Source organism: Sminthopsis crassicaudata, chromosome 1 (assembly GCF_048593235.1).
Source record: "Sminthopsis crassicaudata isolate SCR6 chromosome 1, ASM4859323v1, whole genome shotgun sequence".
NCBI classification, from domain to species: domain Eukaryota; kingdom Metazoa; phylum Chordata; class Mammalia; order Dasyuromorphia; family Dasyuridae; genus Sminthopsis; species Sminthopsis crassicaudata.
In genome coordinates this window covers 195,273,238-195,292,368 of record NC_133617.1, presented here as the reverse complement: position 1 = coordinate 195,292,368, position 19,131 = coordinate 195,273,238, and positions in this window count along the sequence as shown.

The window sequence follows — 19,131 nt, the reverse complement described above, 5'->3', positions numbered from 1 at the left end:
CTATGTGGGACTCCTTTTTGGGGTTTTCTTAGGAAGGATGCTAGAGTGGTTTGCCATTTACTTCTTAATCAGTCAATTCTCAATAATCTCAAATTATTTTTCAGATAAGGAAGCTGAGGTAAACAGGTTTAAGTCACTTGACCAGGGCCCTACTTCTAGTAAGCAACTGGGGACAGATTTGAATTTAAGCCCAGTGCTCTAGCTACTCTATCACCTAGCTGCACAAATAGAAATAAGACAATGCTGATTGGTAGATCTTTCAAAGAGAAGACAGATTTAGTGTCTTCTTAGTTCCTTTTAATACAGCATCATTAGGAGATAGGATTAGACTTTGGCTGATGAGAGTGGACTTCAGATGCTAGGATATAAGATTAATCCTAAGGAAACCAAGCTGTCTCTTGTAGGTTGGCTGAGAATAATAATGAGAAATATTGAGCAAAATTAAAGCATTGGGGTCACTCAGATTATCTCTGCCCCAATGGCTAACTATATATAGCATTATAGAGCTAGAGCTAAAAAAAAAGGAAAACAAAACCAAAAAACTTTAGAGGTCATCTAGTTCAAATCCTGATTTTTGGAGAAAAGGAAACAGACCTGTTGTTGTTATTGTCTTTTACTTATGTCTGATTTTTCATGACTCATGGAGTCATGATGGATTCCAGACCTTCAGTCCTTCACTATCACTCAAAAACTGTCTAACTTCATAATTGTTTCCATGATATTGTTGGTCTATCTCATTTTTTGTTCTCCCCTTTTCCTTTTGACTTAAGTTTTCCCCAATATTAGTGTCTTCTAATAAATTCCATCTTCTCAAAGTATTTAAGCTCAGTTTCGATATTGACCTTCCAATGAATAGTCTGATCCAATTTCTTTAAGTATTAATTGACCTTTTTTGCACTTCTAAAGTTTCATTTCTGTTGGGCTTGGTTTCCTTGTGGTTTAGTTCCCATACATCATATATTGTGACTGGAAAAACCATACATTTGACAATATAAACTTTTGTCAGCAAGGTGCTTTTTTTGTGTGCTGCCCATATTTGCCAGAGCTTTCCTTCCAAGATGCAATTATTATTATTTTTTTGCTGAGGAAATTGGGGTTAAGTGACTTGCCCAGGGTCACACAGCTAGGAAGTGTTAAGTGTCTAAGGTCAGATTTGAACTCAGGTCTTCCTGACTTCAAGCTTGTGCTCTATCCACTGTGCCACCTAGCTGCCCCAAATGCAATTATTATTATTATTTTTTAAATTTCATTGTTGCAATTGTCATCTGCAGTGATCCAAGTGATCTCAAGAATAGGAAATCTAACATTGTTTTCATTTCTTTTCTCTCTAATTACCAGGAAATGTTGGGACCAGTTGTCAAGATCTGGATTTTTTTTGGATATTAACCTTTAAGAAAACTTTTAAACTTTCTTCTTTATCCCTCATGAAGAGAATTCTTGATTCTTCTTCATTTTCTGCCATCAGAATAGCATAATCTGCATATCTGTGTTTGTTGATATTTCTCTTGGCAAACTTAATTCTGCCTTTTGATTCATCCAGCCTAGCATTTCATATGATGCACTTTGCATATAAATTAAATTAATTATAAATAAATAATATTTAGAAATGACAACATTGACATACTCCTTTTACAATGTTAAACCAATTAGTTGTTCCATGTTCAGTTCTAACTGTTGCTTTTTGATCAGCATATGAGTTCCTCAGAAGACAAGATGATTTGGTACACTCATCTCTTTGAACAATTGCCATATTTTGTTGTGATCCACACAGTCAAAAGCTTTAATGTAGAAATGAAGCAGAAATAGATATTATCTTGGAATTTCCTTGCTTTTTCCATAATCCAGTGAATCCATTTGATAATTCGGTCTAGTTCCTTTTCCTCTGAAACCCAGCCTGCTCCTCTGGTCCATGTATTGCTGATACCTAGCTTGTAGAATCTTAAACATAACCTTTTTGGCATGTAATTTTAATCTTTTTTACTCTTTGGAATATATTTTGTGAATCCCTGAATTTTGATTAAACCATAAGAAGAAAACCCCCCTAAAAATCTTTTTAAAGCAAGATATCTGAACCTTTCCTTTAGGAAGGTACATGCTAGTATATTTTTTCAATGTTCTTTAACTTTATCCAGCAAAACAGGAGCATGATAGAGTGAAAAGAAGGTTCATTGTTTAGGTTGAAATACTGCTTCTAACTTTTATTATATTATGACTTTGAATAAGTCATTTAATTTCATTAAGTCTTAGTTCATTTTGTACTCAAAGACCAAACCAAAGACCAAGCCTAGTATTCCAATTATTTTTGAACTGGTGCTAAGTGAAGTGAATAGAACCAAGAGAACACTGTACATGGCAACAGCAAGATTTTGTGGTGATCAAATCTGAGGGATGTGGTTTTTTTCAACAATGAGGTGATTTAGGCAATTCCAATTGACTTATGATGGGGACAGCTATATGCATCCAGAAAGAGGACTATGGGGACTGAATGTGGATCACAACATAATATTTTCACCTTTTTTTTGTTGTTTGTTTGCTTTTTTTCTTTCTCATTTTTTTCTCTTTGACCTGATTTTTCTTATGCACCATGATAAAAGTGGAAATTAAACCATACTGGATTATTGCTGTTTAAGAGAGAGGGTTGGGATGAAGGGAGAAAGAAAAATTTGGAACACAAGGTTTTGCATGAATCAGTGTTGAAAATTGCCTTGATATGTATTTTGAAAATAAAAAGCTATTATTAAAAAAGATCAGTGCTATTATTTTCCCTTTTTTACAGTAAAGAAATTAAAGGTTGGGGAGCATAAATGATTTGCCCAGGGTCACATAGAAATTAAGTAGGAGGAGAGAGGCAACCTAGTTGTACTTATTCCATTATGACATATTTCTTCTCAGATTGATTAGATTCTATATTGGAAGCCCAAATGGAGATGGTCAAAAACTTGCTGCAGAAAGCTCTGGAATAGAGCCATTTTGATATTCAGAGGAACTTAAATCATTTGTTCTCATGGAGTAAATGATGCAATAAACAAAGGAACTTCATCAAATGAGATAATGTTTGTAAAATGGTTTATAAGCACTTTACAAAATGCCATATGAATGCTGCCTGTTAATTATTTATTATTAATCACAATTATTGCCAGTTACTTAATCCAACTTGAAGATGAACTCCATAGTAAATCACAAAAACAAAACAGTAACGGAATAGGGCAAGGATTGCTGAAGATGGAAGAATAGTACTGGAAAGATAGGGAAATAGCATTCAAACCCAAATAGGCCCAGCAATTAAAATAGGTTTTGACTGCAAGTAGGATGCTTTTACCCCAACCAAAATTAAAATTTACAGACTCAGAAATGCTGTAATTCCCAAGGGGCTGTTTAGGATGAAAGCATCAGTGATTTAAAACATTTCTAATTCCTTGCCTTCCAGAACAAGGTCAACTATGTACTCTAATGATTAATTTTATACTTCATTAAATGACTTATGTCCCTTCCAACTCTCATATACTCTGATTCTATGACAGTATTAAGCTATATATTTGCTTTTTAGGCATGAAGGATACAAGTAACTGTTTCCTTCATGCTAAAGAATGTAACATAACGAGCATTCATTGAAGAGACTATTAGAACTGATTGATTGCCTTTCAAGGCTCATTTATGAATAATACATGTTTAAATGATCATTAGGAAAGTTATCATCTAAAAAAGAAATAGGCAGAGATAAGTAATCAGATAAAGCCATCAATGTGACATTAATAGCATATTTTATTCTCTAAGAAACCATTGAAATAGCAGAAAATGAAACCCATTTAGATGATAGAGTTTGGAAAGAAAACTTTGCATTTGCTAGTAGAGTAACAGCAGTGAAAAAAAATATGCTTGGAGGTAGAGAAAAATCATTTGCCTAATGGGGATGATGACACTTGCCTTTTGCCATGGAAATAGCATTTACTCTGGTGAGTGATCCCAAGTCCTTCACACTATCTGTCAATGCACAAAATTTTGAAGATTTTTAGACAGGGAAAGCCTATGGCAACAGTAATAGCCTAGTATATTTTTATAGGGATTCAAAGGAGATCAACAATCTCTGATATAAGCACCTCCCAGAAACAAGATTTATGTGAGATGACTCACATAAAGACTGTTCCTTATCTCCACAAAACCCATGTATTGCCTCTTCTTTATCTCCTAATTATTTTTAGCATTTTTACCCTACTCAGAAATGCATGATTAGTCATATTGAATCAAAACAACATTTTTTTCAGTTACTTTAATCCACTAATGTTCCAATGGTTGTTGGAGAACAATATTTTCCAGTAAAGCAAGGTTTATTTTTTCCTATGAAGTGATGACTTTTTATTGATACTCATCACTGTATTTTAATAGTAATTTAGTTAATGACTGCTTAATTAAGCAGGAACTATTCATGGATGAAGCTTGAAATGCAGTTAGTCAATCCTAATAGCCTCTCTACTTCACATTTCTTGTTTTTTTCTTATTATCCATCCAGTAGTTTTCAGATTTCTCAGGATATTCTATACATATGCAGTTTTGGATTGTGAGATTTCTCTAACCATCAAGTCAATGCAATAACTGTTTAGAGCTTTGTTTTTTTTCATTGGTAACATGACTATTTTTTATCCATTAAAATTTGCTTTTAACTTAGAAAAATTTTAAGAGAAAACCTTAAGAATTTGTTTATTCTCTGTGTGAGTGATTTTTGTAGGATATTTCTTTCCCTTTTTTCACAGGCCCAGGGTAACAATGCGTTTATAGATTCAGCAATAACACAGAATATATAGCTTTAAAAGAAACTGGTCTGAGGAACTTTTGCTTTTTAAAAGGTAGAGACTAGAGTTCCTCTTCATTAGTCAAAGAATTTCTCCCATTTTTCATGTTGATTTTAAAACAATGATTTAAGACAGTCAATCCTTGATTATGTAATTATGCCTTAAATCTAGACATTTCCTTTCATTCCATATTAGGACACTTACCCCTCTAGTCAGAAAGTCTACAAATCAACATTCCTTAGGTTGTTGAATAGAAATGAATTTTAATGACATTTAAAGCCTGTGGTTAAATCTTCACCAGTCAATAGCTTTTTCAATCTGAGGTCTCTGCTCTTTTTTTTATGTCACTTTTTCCTCTATACTCATACTATTATCTTTGGACTTATAAATTATTCTTCAGAATTTGCCACTTCAGAATGAATGAAATAAATTAGAAAATATTTGTTCAGTGCTTAATTTTCTTAGGTAGACTGTTGAAATAGCTAAAAAAGTAAGACTTTTTTTTTGTCTTCAAGAAGCTTATATTCCAATAAGAAAAGATAATACATATTAGAGAGCAATAGTGAAAGTAAGTTTTTTGTGATTTTAAGAAGCCATAGAGGTTGTGAATAGATAGTATCATAAGACACTTGATTAATAACAAGCCTTCCTTTCCTGGAGTGGTAGTGCTGTGAAAAGCAAATAGGTAACTCTGTGAATAGGATGCTCGAGCTGGAGTCAGTCAATACTGACTTCAAATCTAACTTCAGACATTTACTAACTGTGTGACTCTGGGCAAGTCTTTTAAACTCTATGTGCTTCAGTTTTATCAACTGTAAAATGAGAATAATAATAACACCTATGTGCCAGAATTATTGTGAGTATTAAGATACCATGCATAAAGCATTTTGTTTAGTGCCTTGCATATTGCTAGAGAAAATTGATGATTGGCACCACTCCAAGTAGGGACTAATATCTAACCTCCTGGGTTCTCAATGTTCCTTTCATTCAATTCATTAATTCCTTCTTCTTAGAATTCTCTAATGCAGCAGTCAAAAAGGCATTAACCCTTTTTACTTTCCCCAATTCAATTTAACAAGTATTCTTTAAGTATCTAGTTTGCACTAAGCACTGCAACTGTATACTGGATATACAATGATAAAAAAGAAATAATACCTGCCCTCAATGAATTGATATTCAACTAGAGGAACTTTAAATTGATGAAGATAAGGAAAGACCAAAATACGATTTTATTTATACATGGATATCACCAGAAAATTAATGTAGAAATCAAACTGATTATATACTTTCCAGCCAAAGGTAAAAAAGCTCTAGATGGTCATTTAAAACAAGATTTAGAGGTGTCTGAGAATTAGATCATGACCTTCTTATTACTAAAATCAGACTTAAATTGAAAAGTACAGAAAGCTATCAGATCATTTAGATTCAGACTAAATAATAATAATAAATAATAAATTTCTTTCTTCTTTGAACCCCACTCAAATTATTTGAACCTCTCTTAAGGCACATCCTGGTATTATTGGAGTAATCTATTTAGCTTATCACTGGATTATAAACTTTATGTGGTAAGAAACTCTATTTTATTCAAGTTTTTATTACTCACTGTGCTTAGCAGAGTACATTGCATGTAGCAATACATTTTTCAGCAGAAGACTGAATTTATTTCCCAATGAAAAAATCATACTGGAACTGAAATCAGTCTTGGTTTCAACACAGTAATACTTGTTGGTTAAATTCTAAGTGATGAGACAGATTTCAGTTTTTCTGTCTGGCAGATTATACATTTGATTGTACATGTCTCTTATTGAGAAAACGCTGACATTGAGGAGATAGTATGCCCTCTTATTAACAAAAGAAAAATAACATAAGCATTTTGCAAATGAATCAAAATAATTCCCCAAATTGGGAAAAATGTGTTCCACTAAAGTGTCAAGGGATTCAATATTTCCAGTATGATTTATAATTGGTACTTCAAAGAGTTCATTAATTTGGAATTCTACAGGGAATAAGAAAATGGATTAAGTTGTAAATAACTACCTTGTTTTAGATTTCTTGGGGGCAAGTTTTATTTTTCCAGAGGAAATGTCCTCTTTATATAAAAATCCATTTGGATCAAAGTAACTCAATGTTCTGTTTTCATTTGTATTCTTTTCTTTCTCAATGATGTAATCCACCCTTACAGCTTCAGCTCTGCTCTTTATGTAATTATTTTCGAATCTCTATCTCCAGTACTATCATCTGTTATAAGATCTAGACTATTTTCCTACCTCCTAGTCAAGTAAATTTACCAGAACTTCAATTAAATAGATCAAAACTTGAAATCTTTATTCCTGTAAGTCCACTCCCACAAAACTGCTTGATTTACTGCCTTCTAATAATGATATTATTCTTGATTCTATCACTGAGTGATAAAAACTTGAGCCATAATTGGGTATTATATCTTATCCATATCTCCCATAGCTCTCTTCTTTTCAACCACAGAGATTCTCCACTATTTCAGTGCTGTATCATGCTATATCTGTATTCTTTCATTGCTTTCTTCATTAACTTTATTCTGAGAGAGACTATAGGGATTCTGATTTTGAGGAAAATTCAGTTATTCCAAAATTATCCAAACACAAAAGAAAAATATATATGAAAAACAATAATCCAATCTGTAGAAAAAGTAAAAAACAACAAAAACCAAATCCTTAATTCATAAGATCAAAAACTTAAGAGATGGAAGGCCTCTTTGAGGATATCTGGTCCATGTAGTTTTACAGATGAGGATACTGAGGTCCAAAGTCACATGAGTAATAGCAGAATAAAGATTTGAATCTTTGCTTCCAAGGACAGTGTTTTTTCCATTGTACCATTACTCAAATTTTAAAGTTCATCATCTTGAGAGATTGCTATTTGCTTTTCGTTTCCTTCAGTTTCTCCTCTATCTGGTTCATTCTACATCTAGGTGTCAGAATAATATTCTTATTGCACACTCATACAGAATAGCTATAAACTCTTATGAAGACTGACATTCAAGGCCTTTCACTTTCATTAATTTTATTCCCAACTATATCCTTTAAATACCCTGAACTTCAGCCAAGTTGTACCATTTGGCATTCCCTGCATTAGTTCCATATTTTCCTGCCTCTATGCCTTTATAATCTTGGGACAACACCTAAATAGACTATAAATTTGATTGAGTATGCGAAATACAAGCACTTATAACAGGACTGAGAATCCAATATCTCATCTGAGGTAGGACCCTAGAACGTTTTTTTTTACTGATACTTTTCTGATTTGTTAACCTTGACATATTTTTCTACTCTGATTTCACCCTATATTTCTCAATTCTCTTTTTCTTTTAACTGGCCTTTTAGTATATATTCTTGTAGAGAATTTGTTAGTTTTAAATATTTTGATTTCTTCTCCCCATGCCTTTGCCAAAGCTATTCCTTATGAAAAAACAAAACAAAACAAAACTATTCCTTATACCTGTTGTGTCCATGACTCCTTCCTCACTATTTAAGTCCTATCAATTTTCTAAACCAAACTCAAATGACATTTCTTTAATGATGTCTTTGTTGATATACTCCTTGCCTTACTAGAATTAGAAATTTAGAATTATTTTTCCTTCTTTTTATATTAAATATCTTTGTGCTCTAACACATACATATATGCTACTATTTTATATTATAGTTCTTTGTTCTACTATATTGCAAGCTCTATGAGAGCTAGAACCAAGAACTATATTTCTGAATAGCAAATATTTTCCATATGGATTTTTTGAAATTTTTAGATTGAGTCTTCTTTTACATTCAAAAAACAATACCTTTAGTTTTGGCATATTATCTGTCTAATTAACCTTCCTCTTTTCTAAAAAAAAAAGTCATTCACATGCTCATTATGTCTGTGATTTAATTTCAGTTTGAATATGAGGTAATAATCTGAGACTAAACATTCCACTGTATTGTAATCAGATTAGCATTCAGGAATCATAAGGCTTTTGGTTTCTTTCAGTGATAGCTGACATTTCTTTGTAAGTGGGTATCATCTTCATAAAACTACCAAGGAACATAAATACACAACTTGGTGACATGTTGAATTAAAAAATTATTTTTGGATAAAATCACAACTTTGTATATATTAAGGGATAACTGCTAAACAGAAAAAATAATTTACTAACAAACATGGATCATATTTCCTTTAGCTTCCTATTTCCAGAAACATGGAGCTTTTTTTTTTTTAGCTCTGTTCTAGCTCCTGAATCATTTTAGTTGTTAGGTTTTGATACTTCATTTTGTATGGCTCAGCATGACTAATTTTGCTGTTGGTGTTGGTATGCTTTGGTTTTGGTAACTATACTTTTATCTTCTGACCAATTCACTGCCTGAAATCACAGCTTCCCTGTAAATGGTATCTTGTTTTGGAACTCTGGCATTCCCATTCCTCTGACATCAAATCTTGCCTGGCATTATTTTCCATGTAATCCTATGAATGAATACTGGTTTGACTCAGAATCTCAGTTCTTATGGAACAGCTCTACAATTAAATTAAGTTAATGTATTGGAAAATACATTTATTGTAAAAATTTTTCTCTGGATCTCTGATCTCATTGGCTCAAAGATGCCCTTCAGTGGTTCAAATTACTTCTCACTTGTAATGTTCTGGTTGGTTTTCTGAAGGTCTTTGGACCAGCCTTCATTTCAGCAGAGTAATCACAACGAACATCCAGGTGTTAAAGTCCAAATTCTTTATTATCTCCTTCACAATCTAGTTTCCTTGCCTAGGGCCCAGGGTAGCTTTCTGGAGGTCCTCTGGAATGTGTCTTGGTTTTCTGTGGGGGAGACAGGAGGACCATCACAACTGTCTCTGTCTTCAAGTCTGTCTCCGAGCCCCTCTGATTCTGTCTCTGGCTGAATTTGTTCCAGTTTATATGCAGTATACTAAGTATAAGCCAAACATTATATCACTAGGGAACCATTATTTGTTGTAAGATCAATTCAATCATACTGAACTAGAGAGCTATTAATCACCATGCTAAACTAGATAACCATTGTCTTATCAATTCCACTATTTAACACCTTGTAAGAATCCTTGTTTCAAGACAGAGTTCTGGCCCATAACACTGGGAATACAAAGATAAAGATGAAGTAACCCTATCTTCAGTGAGTCACAAAGAATCATTCATTGCTTTCTTTCCTGAATCAGATAAATGGCTTAGCACTAATTAACCATTACATTATGAAATCTTTAGCCTTGACAACTCTAATGGGTTGTTTTGGAAAATTCTTTCTACCCAAACTTCCTTAGGTAGGCAGACCAAATAGTTGTCATCTTATTCAAATGCCAATGAAAAGTATTTTCATAATTTAATTATGACTAAGAATTCAGTAATTTTTATATCCTGAAATATGAAATAGATGGAGGTATTTGCAATCAAGTTAGTGAAATTAAAAATAATGTATAAAAATTCAAGCAAGACAAGAGTTAAGATGAGAATATTAGATCACTGTAAATCAGAAAACCTCTCATTGTTCATCAGAATTATCTGTTTCACTGATTCAGTGGCAATCCTGCTTTATAGGATAGATATTTATGCCCACTAATAAATCAACTGTTTAACAATTTCCCTGATACACTAAAATTTCCTGATATTGTCTACTTCTTAGGTATATTTCAATTGTTTGTTTTATCTTCTCCCATTAAATACCTTATATTTGACAATCTGTATTGTGGCATATTAAATCATTGTTATTATCCCAGGTCTGAAATTTTATTTTTTGTAGTTAGATCTATCTTTTACTGAGGTGTCCATCAAAATTGCTTGTATACACAAAAGTTTGCTTAATTATGACTAATGAAATATGATTTTGTGAGGGAATTCAATTTTGATGTTTATTACAAACAGACATTTGTGGTTTTGTAGCTACTTTTAAAACCAGGGGAAAAACATGTTGGTTTAGATTTTCTAACCTATGGGTTTATTTAATAAAACATTAGGACTGGAAGGAATCTTAAAAACTATCAAGGTTGTCCTGCTAATCTTTCATTTTATAGAGGAGGAAAATGGGGCATAGAAAATTTAAGTGATATTCACAAAGCCTAAGAATTTTAAAAATTAAAATGATAATAGTCAATCTTCATGCATTTCTTTTACAATGACAGAATTTAATTATGATACAATGGTGATGCTTTTGGATAAGTATCTTAATGGAAATTTCTAATTTTTATAATTTTCTTTTTGATTATTTGAATGAAAAATGAATAAATGATAATAAATAATATGTTTATAGTATTTTAAAGTTTTTTAAAGGTTTTTATAAATATTCCATTTTATTTTTGCAACAACTTTGGAAGGCAGAACTTTTAGCTCTATTTTACAATCGAGAAAATAGAGACTGGCAGAAGTTAAGCGACTTCCCCAACATCACACAGCTACTATCTGTAGCTATTTATAAACTAAAATATTCCTTATTCCATGTTTAACACTCTTATCTATTGTGCCATCTAGTTTTCTATTCTATACTGTCATAGCATAACCCACATGATTGATAACTGTCAGAGTTGAAAAAAACGTAAGTGGTACTTTTCCATTAAAGAGTAGACTTTTTTTTTTTTTTTTTTTTTTTTTTTTTTTTTTTTTTTTTTTTTTTAGGGGGGGAGGGAGGTATAGTTCTTCTTCATTGAATCAATCCTTCAGTCTATCTACCTGTACATAACCACGCTGACAGCACAATAGTTTTCTCAAGATGGGGTCCTTCTTTCAAATCCTACTATATCATATGACTGTATCCTTCAACTTTTTGAGGATTGCATAGCTGGAGACCTTTAGTTGAACCACAAAAATGCAGGATAAATTCTATTGGAGGCCACCTTCTTCTTCTCCTAGAATAAGAATAATTGCTTTTGCTCCTATTTCAACTAAATTCGAACAAAGTATAAAAATTTCTAGTTTTGCCTCTGAGAGTTGAGCTCAATGCAGATCTCCTGCTTCCCAATACAGTATTCTTTCCATTCTCACATATTGTGAATATGAAATATATGTGCATTCTATATTCCTAATTAGATGACAAATTCATTTAACAAAAAACTTTTTAAAAAACTTTTCATAGTGCCCCAAATAATTGCAACTAGCATTTATATGTTATTTTAAAGCTACAATGCCTTGTTCATACATTATCTCATTTGATTTTCATAATGTACCTTGTAAAGTAGGTGCTATAACTAAGGCTAAGTGACTTTCCCAGAGTCACATAAGCAGTGTATTAGGTGGAATTTAAGATAATTTCTCCTGATCACAACCGATAAATGCTTAAAATATGAGTAGACTAAAGTCAAAGAGAAAAAAACCCCAATATACAAAAAGTTAAATGAAAAAAAATGCTCAAAACTATTGACAATTAGATTAATTTAAATTTACATAATTCACATCCATTAGAAAGGTAAAGTTGTAAAATGCTAAAGGGGCTAAAGAAAAAGAGAAACTTTGATGCACTATTAGTAGAATTGTGAATTGGTTAAGCTGTTCTACAAAGCAATTTGGGACTATGTTTATATTTACTTATCTGTACAAACCTTCTTGCCTCATAATATCACTATTTAGACCTATATCCAACTATGATCAAGAAAGAGAAAAAGGATTCATGTGTACAAAATATTCACAACTCTTTTTTTTTATAGCAAAAGACTAGAACCTAAAATGCTATTCATTAACTGGGAAATGGCTGAATAAATTATGCTATATGAGTGTAAGAGAATACTTCTGTGTAGGAAAGAGAAGAAGCATTTATCAAAAATGTATTCTGGGGGCAGTTGAATGGCACAATGGATAGAGCTCTGGCTTTGAATTCCAGCTCAGACACTTAACAATTACTAGCTGAGATCCTGGATAAGTTACTAAACCTCATTTATCTTGCCAAAAACAAAACAAAACAAACTAACAACAACAACAACAACAACCAAAAAACAAAAAACAAAAACAAAAAAACCCAAAACAAAACTACCTACTCTGTGCCAGGTATGTATTAATCACTTTACAAAGATTTAATTTGATCTTTACAACAACTCTGGGTGCTATACTGTATTATCATCTCCAATTTTCATTTGATAAATTTGAGGCAAACAGAAGAAAAGTTACTTGTCCAGTGTCACATAGCTATCATACAACTGAAGTATCTGATTTGAACTCAGTACTTCCTGGCTCTCGGTGTAGTATTCTATCCACTAAGCCATTTATCTGATTCAGGAAAGAGTTGTCTGAAAATGATTCAGTGTGAAGTGACCAAAATCAGAGAATTAAACAATAACAACAAAATGTAAAGACAATTATAAAATTAAGATCTCTGATCAATTCATTCAATGAAAAACCATGATTCCAGTAAACTGATGATACACCATGTGACCTCCTACTAGAAATGTGATGGATTTGAGGCATATAATGACTTCTTTGTGTACATAACACATATGAAAATTTGTTTTATTTACTATAAAATTGTTATAAGGGTTTTGTTTTTATTTTTTCAATGCTGAGTGCATGGGAGGGAAAATTGATTGTTATTCAGTAAAAAAAAATAGTTTTGAAAAAGATAGTGAACCTCTTTCTCATTGTGAAGCAATCATTTATATCAATAGCAACAACTATTCTAGAAACAATCTGTAAGCCTAGCAATTGGGAAGCAAATGAATAGAACGTTATATATGAATAAAGGAGGAAGAGTGCCTTTGTGGATAGTTTTGTCCTATTTCAGATGGATACTAGCTGTATGACTAGAGACAAGTTACATGACCTCTCATTGACTCATACTACTCTCCAGGACTATAAGTTATAGAACTACACTGGTGGAGGGATTTTCCAAATTGGGAATTCCAAAGTAGGAATTCACACTGATTAAACAGAAGTCTGGACTCAAAAAGACCTAATATATGAATATAATAGAATACAATTATTCTATAAAATTAAAAAAATGTGAAATATGAAAAACCTGTGTGCAAATATTTGATGCAAAATAAATTGAAAACAATAAGAGCAATGTATGCATTGATTTAAGAACATGAAGGAAATAATTACAATCTCCCCACCATTTTAAAATACCCAGATATTTATGAAAAAAGTGTGCTAAGATTACTAAAACAAACAAACAAAAAAAAAAACTAAGCTAAACTAAAACTAAACAAACTAAAAACTTAAACAAAATCCCAACTATTTTCAAACATTTCAATTACAAAATAACCACATGAAGATGTTAGAAACATGTATGTGTGTGTGTGTGTGTATATATATATATATATATATACACACACACACACACACACACACACACACACACACACACACACATAATATGGAGAGAGAAAGAGACACATAGGGAGACAGAGAAACAGAGAAGGACAGAGAGAATTATCAGCAAATACTGATTTCTATTCCCATAGTCTTTGTTTCATTGAAAGAAAGGGGACCTTAGCTATGAAGAGATAGGGCAATTGTCCAATCATCAACTGAATGCATAGGTTTTTTTTTTTTTTTTTTTTTCAAATGTAATTCAGGCTTAAAGAATGTCCTTTGTATTATAAATTATCAGAATTTACTCCTAACATTAGGATAGTATTTTATATTTCTCAGTCCTGTCTAACTTCATTTTGTAGTGAAAAAGTGGCTTTATTTTTGATTCACAAAGGAGTGAAAATAAAACAAAAACACCTTCTTGTCCAATTTTGCACACTAGTGGATTGTGTCTGGATTTTCTTCAACTGGCATGATATGAAATGAACAAGTGTTTCATTTATACACTGTGGGGATTTTCCACACTTTCCAAATGTTCTTTTGAATCTGGATGCTTATTGTATATTTAATGATGGTGTTTCCAATGGAGCACACATAGTTTACCTATGTGCAAAAAAATTATGAGAAGGTAAATAAAAGATTAATTTTGAAGCTGATATTTATTTTTTAAAATAAATCTACAATCCATAGCCTAATATCTAAGATTCTCTATAATCTGTTCCCATAAACCTGATTTTCAACCTCATTTCCCACTACTCCATCATATGACTCTTCCTCCCTAGCTAATATTTGACTACTTTGTGGGTATGTGTTAGGTTCTTACTAAGTGCTTATGAGATAATGAGATGATAGGTTCTTACTAAGTGCTAAGTCAGTACTTAACAATTCTCTAGTTCTAGCCTTTAGGGGAGTTTTACTCCTGTGAACTCCTGGGGAGGAGCTTGCATGCTTAGGAGGAGCAAGTTCATTAGTTGAAGTAATTTTTCCCAGAAGTCCTTGCGTTATCCCACCCCCATTCTCTGGGAGGATAAAAGAGGGAGGCACTTGAGAGAATGAGAGTCTTGTCTGGGCCAGCTGAGGCGGCTCTCTGGAGGAGGAAAGAATCTCTACTCTAGGTCAGAGTTGGAGCGTCTCTCTGGAGGAAGGAGAGTCTGGGCCGAGAGATTGAGTTAATGACAGCAGTTCTCCTCCCAGAGAGCGACCCGCAGTTTCTGGAGACAACAGCACATTACATATTGGCGTCCACAACGTTGGGCAAGGACTTTTGCTTATCCTGACAAGGACTTATTCTGAGCCCTTCAGAGGAGCTAGCCCAGACCTTTGCATTTAAGGACTTATTCTGAGTCCTTCAGAGAACCAGACTGGACCATTGCAATTTGGCGCCCGAACAGGGACAGACATGATCCTGATTCCAGTGGAAAAACCTCCGATTCAGATTCCAGTGGAAAAGACTTTCTGATGCAGAAATAACCATGAGTAACAAGGAAACTTTGTTAAAGATTAAGTGAGTGTTCTAATAGACAAATAAGGAACTTAACTTATTAAGGGATAAACCAGCAATCTCTTATAGCTGAAATGGGGCAGATGTTAGCTAAAGACAATCCCTTGACCTCAGCCGACTCAGCCCCAGCCCCAGTGGCAGCCTCAGCTCCAGCCCCATTCAGGAGTGGTACTATAGAGAGTATAATTAAGATAATTGAGGAGCAGAGTTTACTTGTAACCTGGGTACAGATTGCTAAACTCTTGGCTGCATTAAGACACACGTTTCCTTGGTTCTTAGAGGAAGAAAAGATAGATGTAGATAACTGGAAGCTAGTGGGATTTGAAATGAAAGAGTTTCATGCAAAAAATAGGCCTCGTTCAATTTCTGCAGAGGTATTTTATATCTACAACATAGTTCAATTAGCCTTAAACTATTGAGCAAGTTGTAGGAGAAGGAAAACTTTTAAAAATGAACAGAGGAGGATGTGTGAGGAAAAAAGGAAAGATCAAGATCTTTCCCAAGAGCAAAGGGATTTAAATGAGGAATTAGGGTGTGATGACTCTGATTCTCTTGAAGAAGCTTCAACCCTGCCTAGAGAGCAGATTATTGACAGTCCCACATCAACTCCACCTTCAGAGGTGGAGGAAGAAGGAGGAGGGGAAGAGGCAGAAACACAAACAGAATTGCCTGTTAAGCAGCCCATGACAAGATTAGAAAAAGCATTGGTTAAAGCTAAGAGAGAAGGACAGGATATAAGTGATTTTATATATGCATATCCTGTGATTGAAGAGATTGATTCTGTAGGTCAAAAAAAGAGAAGATATGCACCTTTAGATTTGAATAAAATTAAAGATTTGAAAGAAGGTTGTACCCTTTATGGGGTTACATCAGCTTATGCTAAAATGTTACTAGATGGTTTGTCTTATGAAGTCCTAACCCCGAATGATTGGAAATCCATAGCAAGGACATGTCTAGAACCTGGACAAAACTTGTTGTGGCTTGTGGAGTTTCATGAATTATGTAAAATCCAAGTCAGATGCAATTTGGGAATAGGAGTTAACACAAGTTTTGAGCACTTAGCTGGTATGGAGAGAATTCAGAACAGATTAATTATACCATGACAATATATGAGCAAATTGTTAAGGCTGCAATAAAAGCTTGGGGTGTCCTCCCTGGACAGAAAGATCAGGGAGAAGCTTTCACTAAAATAGAGCAAGGTCCCAATGAACCTTTTGCAGATTTTGTGGGACATTTGCAAACTGCTGCCAAAAGAACTATTGGAGAAAATGCAGCTACAGAAATAATGACCAGATATCTGGCTAAGGAAAATGCCAATGAGATTTGCAAAAGAATTATATGGGGATTAGACAAAGATACTCCTTTAGAGGAGATCATAAGATGCTGTGCTACAGTGGGAACAAATGCTTTTTACACCCGGACTATGATGAACGTGGAAAGACAGGGTCTCTCTAGGCAAGGGACTTCTAGAGAAACTTGGTGATGTTTTCAAAGTGGAAAAATTGGACATCTAAGAGCTCAGTGTAGATATTGAGATACAGTGAGAAGACAGGGTGAGAGAAGACCTATAACCCCATGTCCAAAATGCAACAGAGGACTCCATTGGGCATCAGAGTGTAGACTATGTAGACTAATTCAGGGAAATGGGATGAGGAGTCCAGGTCCAGGGCCCCAGGAAAAAAAAAGACTTGTGGCATGATTACAGCCGAAGAGCCTTTAGAAGGCTCTGATTTGATCAACCAGCAAAAAAGCAATCACATGGCAGAAAGGGATTATCTGATCAGTCAGCCAAAAGGCAATCAGACTGCAACAATAGATTACACTTGGGGGGAATACAGGCCTTTTAAACCAACAGGGCTGTGTCCAGTGCAAACAATTCCAATGTAATTGCCAAATGATGAGTATAGATGTAGAAAATGGTAAATAGAAGGAAATTAGATAGGTTAACTGCCTGGGAGAGAGGGTTTGCTTGTATTTCTTTAGATGGAGAAGGAATCAGATGGGTACCAATGAGTCATATTAGCCTTGTCCATCAGAGAGAGACAGAAAAAGAGAAAGACCTCAAAACAAAGGAGAAAATCTAAGAAACATCTGACACTGAAAGAGCATGGCTAATAAGAAGACTGTTGAAGAACTTTAAAAACAGCAGGAATCATTGGATTTCCTAACACAAGATGAGAGTAATGGACAATGGACTTATGGACATTTATAAATTCTCAATTTATGATTATTCGATCATGTTATTTGTTACATACTTCTAGTATGTACTATGTTACTATGTTACTATGTTGCACTATGTTACTATGTGTTTATGTAATCTATGTAATTATGTTGGATATTGATGGATTTATGTTTCAAGGTCATGACTACCCTATGTTCTAAATCAAAAGAAAGGGGGAGATGTTAGGTTCTTACTAAGTGCTAATGAGATAATGAGATGATAGGTTCTTACTAAGTACTAAGTCGGTACTTAACAATTCTCTAGTTCTAGCCTTTAGGGGAGTTTTACTCCTGTGAACTCCTGGGGAGGAGCTTACATGCTTAGGAGGAGCAAGTTCATTAGTTGAAGTAATTTTTCCCAGAAGTCCTTGCGTTATCCCACCCCCATTCTCTGGGAGGATAAAAGTGGGTGCCACTTGAGAGATTGAGAGTCTTGTCTGGGCCAGACTTGAGGTGGCTCTCTGGAGGAGGAAAGCGTCTGGACTCTAGGTCAGAGTTGGAGCCTCTCTGGAAGAAGGAGAATCTGGGCTGAGAGATTGAGTCAATGACAGCAGTTGATTGCAGTTTCTGGAGACAACAGAACTTTACAAGTATGTATTAAATCAAGCAGCTAGATTGCACACTGGCAAAGTGCTGGGCTTGAAATAAGGCCTCATTTACCTGACTTCAAATCTGATCTCTGATACTTACTAGGTGTGTAAAGTCATTGAACTGTTTGTCTCAATTCCTCCTCTGTAAAATGGGCTGGGGAAGGAAATGATAAAACATTCAGTGTCTTTGTCATAGAAAACCTCAGAAGGGATCATAAAAAGTCTTATAGGACTGAAAAATGATGGAACAACACAATTGTCTAATTGAACAAAGGCTTTATTTAATTCTTGTACTTATAAATTCAATACCTTGGAGAATGACCAGAATACAAGAGCCACTTAATAATATGCCTTTTGATTTATTGATGGTCAGAATATTTTACTCAGTGTCTTTCAGACAGATTATGTGCATGCTCTCCCTTCTCCTTTGTTCATTACATATCTCAAATTTTCCTCCTTTCTCCAACTATATCCAAATTAAGCTATGCTTAATGAATTGGCCCAAATCTTCTCTTCTATTCTGAAGACCTTCTTGAAATACTTCTAGGACAGTGATTCCCCCCTTCTCTGAGTTCTTATAGACTTTGTGTTTCTTGCCCCTCATTTATTATGGAAACACATATGGTTTTATGATATTTCTAAATATTTTCTCATATAAATATTTATTATTTGTTTCATGTAGTTTACTGTATTCATTACAGTAATGTATTCACTAATGCTTACTTAACACCCCTCAAATTAAGCTTATTTCAATACTTCAATTCAATAATA